This window comes from Hydra vulgaris, chromosome 04, assembly GCF_038396675.1.
Source record: "Hydra vulgaris chromosome 04, alternate assembly HydraT2T_AEP".
NCBI classification, from domain to species: Eukaryota; Metazoa; Cnidaria; class Hydrozoa; order Anthoathecata; family Hydridae; genus Hydra; species Hydra vulgaris.
In genome coordinates, this window is record NC_088923.1 from 20183693 (window position 1) to 20187500 (window position 3808).

Consider the following 3808-nt stretch of genomic DNA (forward strand, 5'->3'; position numbering starts at 1 on the left):
TTACTCTTTTAATTTAAATGTCATCTATAAAAAGAGCAGGCAATTCACTTGGTAGAAGATGTTTTTTGTAGTATGGATGAAAAAGAGACCATTTTGTTTTTTCAATGTTAAGAGAAAGCTTATTTAATTTAAACCATTCTGAAATTTTAATTAATTCTATGTTCATACTTTGAAATAGGGTAATTATGTTACTATGAGATAGAAAAAAATTCGTGTCGTCAGCAAACATAATTGTCATTAAATTAGATGCTTCATAAAGATCGTTTATGTAAATGAAAAATAGGAGAGGTCCTAGGACAGACCCTTGAGGAACTCCGCATGTTACATCTAACAAGTTTGATTTCGATGATACGTCATAGTGAACAAATTGCTTTCTATTACTTAAATAACTTTTTAAAAGCTTCAAAACATTGCCAGAGATTCCATAATATTTAAGTTTTTTAAAAAGAATTTTATGATCTATTGTATCAAAGGCTTTAGACAAGTCAATAAAAATGCCTAAAGTAAATTTGGAACTTTCAAATGATTCAGTAATATATTGTGTTATTTGGAGTATAGCGTGTTCAGTGGAGTTATTTTTTTTAAACCCATATTGATTTTTGTATAGGATATTATTTTGAGAAAGATGATTAAAAATTTTATTATAAAGAATTCTCTCTATAATCTTTGAGAAAACAGAGAGAACAGATATTGGACGGTAATTACTAACATTAAGTAAGTCTCCACCTTTAAATATAGGTGAAACTCTAGCTATTTTTAATTCATCAGGAAAAATTCCTTGTTGAATTGAACATTTAAATATATTAAAAAGGATATTTTTTATGATATCATATGAATCAATGACAATGTTTCCATTGATATCATCAGGACCGACTGCTCTATTTAACTTTTTTAAAAGCTCTTTTTATTTTTAAAAGCATTTTATTTTTTTTATTTTTTATTTTTTATTTTTATTTTTTAAAGCATTTAATTTAACTCTTAAATTAACTTTAAATTAAATTTAAATTAACTCTTTTTATTCATTATATTTATACTCATATTATATTATCTTTATATTATTATTATTATATTATCTTTATATTATTGTATTTATCTTTATATTATTTATCTTTATTACTTATCTTATTTATATTACTTATCTTATTTATCTTTATATTATTATATCATATTATATTATCTTTATATTATTATTATTATATTATCTTTATATTCATTAAATTTAAATTAACTCTTTTTATTTTTTTAAAGCATTTTTTATTTTTAAAAGCATTTTAAAAGCTCTTTTTTAAAAGCTCTTTAAGCATTTTTAAAAGCTCTTTAAGCATTTTAAAAGCTCTATCAAATTCATCAAAAGACAATTCAAAAGAATTTAGATAAGATATTAAAGGAAAACTACATCTGTTTATTGTTTTGTTTATGTTTGAAATTTTTTTTGCTAAATTTGGTCCAACTGAAGTAAAGAATTCATTCATTTTATTAGCTACCACTCCTGGATCATCAAATATTTTATTATCAATTTTAATAGCTTTAGGTAAAGAGCTAGCTTTCAATTTCCTACTGCCTGTAATTTCTCTTAAAACTTGCCATGTTTGCTTTGAATTATCTTTATATTTTTCTAGTAAATTTATGAAGTATCTTTTTTTTAAATTTTTTCTTTGCATTTCAAATTTTTTAGCGTAATTCTTATAAATTGTTTTACTTTCTAATGTTCTCGTTTTTAAATACTTTATATACAACTTTTGCTTAACTTTAGAACTTTTTCTGAGATCTTTTGTTATCCATGATGACGTGAAATATTTTTTTTTTTTAATTATTTTATGTTTAGGAAAATTAATATCATAAATTTCAAAAAATGTTTTTAAAAACGAATTAAAAGCTAAATTAGCATCATTAGAATCTATATGTTTCCAATAAAGTAAAGATAATTGTTCCTTAAAAGCAGAGCAATTCGCTTCCGTAAAAAAACGTTTGATGAAAGGTTTATTATGGTGTAGAATTTTTTTGATGTTTGTGTTTATGGAGAAAAAAATGGGAAAGTGATTAGAGACATTACATTTAATAATACCTTTTTTTAAAGATAAGTTAAAAACGTCAGTTGTAATTATATTATCTAATATAGAGGCTGATGTTGATGATATTCTGGTAGGCTTATTTATTAACGGTATCGCTCCAATTTCGAAAATGTCATTGTAAAACTTTTTAATGTTAGTATTAGTGTGGTATTCAAAACAGTTTAAATTAAAATCACCAAATTGGTGAACGGAAACTTTCGGCTTCGGCCGAAACCGAAATTTCTGCTTCAACAATTTTTTTACTTTTCCTGTTTCGGCCGAAATTTCGGTTCAAACCGCAACCGAAATGAACCGAAACTTTTATAAGATTTTTTTTAAGTTTTAATATAAGTGGGGTCATGACGGTTTCCTAATTGTAATCGTTTGTTAGTAAATGAATTTTTAATTATAACAATTGTAAAAATTTTAATTGAAATCACGTTACATAATAGTTTTAAGTTACTATTCTCAAATCATTCTTAAAATGAATTAACATTTAAGTAAAGCAACCCAAAGCAATAGTTTCATCAAAAGTTTCTCAGTGCTAAATTTTACAACGGAAAATAATCGATAAAAAACTGGTTTATGGAATCATTTTACCGTGACAGTTAGTGATTTCAAATACGGAACTTGCAATTTGAAAATATCTCATGGATCGTACAGTCCAAAACTTCAATCACTTAGCGGACTTTCATCACATTTAAGAAGTGGTTTACTCTAAAAAATCTTTTAACTGTAAAAGCAATACAACTACCGGCAGTCCTATAAATCTCAAAAATTGATTCACACTTTGAAGAAGGTCTGAAGTTTCTTGTGCGACCGTGGCGCAGTGGTTAGAGCGCTTGACTTGGAAGCAGGAGATCCAGGCTCAAAACGAGCTTAGGATACATTTTTGCGTCACGGTAATGAAGGAGGCGTAAACTTCCTGGTTAAATGCACTTCCGCGGTGCTCTGTTATAAGACCTATAGGTCTTCTATATTTCTGTATTTCGTCGAGAAAATACTTCAATTATTGCCTTTAATTATTGAAATGTCTTGACATATTATAGTTTTTATCAAACTATGTTACATGGTGATTGCTTAGATATATGTAAAATAGTTTTTTTTTGCTTTAATTTGGTGATCATAAAAGGTTCAGGGATTTTAAACATTCATTTTCAATTTTCGGCCGAAATTTCGACTTCGGTTTCGGCCGAAATTTCGGTTTCGGTTTCGGCTACAGCTTAACTGAACCGAAATTTCGGTACTTTCGGTTTCGGCTCAAATTTCGGTTTCGGTCGATCACTATCACCAATTATGTAGTTTAATTTCTTTTCATGTGAACTTTTTTTAATTATATCATTATGTAAAAAGGCATTAACATTATATCATTATGTAAATTGTGTGTAATTATATCATTATGTAAAAAGGCATTAACATATTGACAACGTATTTTATAATTACTGTTCTCAACTTAAATTTTCAGATTAAAATGACTCAACCAATTATCCAAATCAGCGAGTAAGATATTTGATTATTTCGAACCACTTTGGTTTGCGTTGAAAAATGTAAGTGTTTATTTTGTAAACGACAAAATCTTTAAGAAAAAGCGCGAGAACTTTGGCAAATTAACGTGGTTTTAACTTACGCAGGTTCAAAATTAAAATGTGCTCTCACTTACCTTATTTAAAACTTAAAATGAAAAACATAAGATTTATTGTTTGCACATATATTAATAAAAAAAAGTTCAGTTTTTAATATCTTCTTGAATTGTTTTT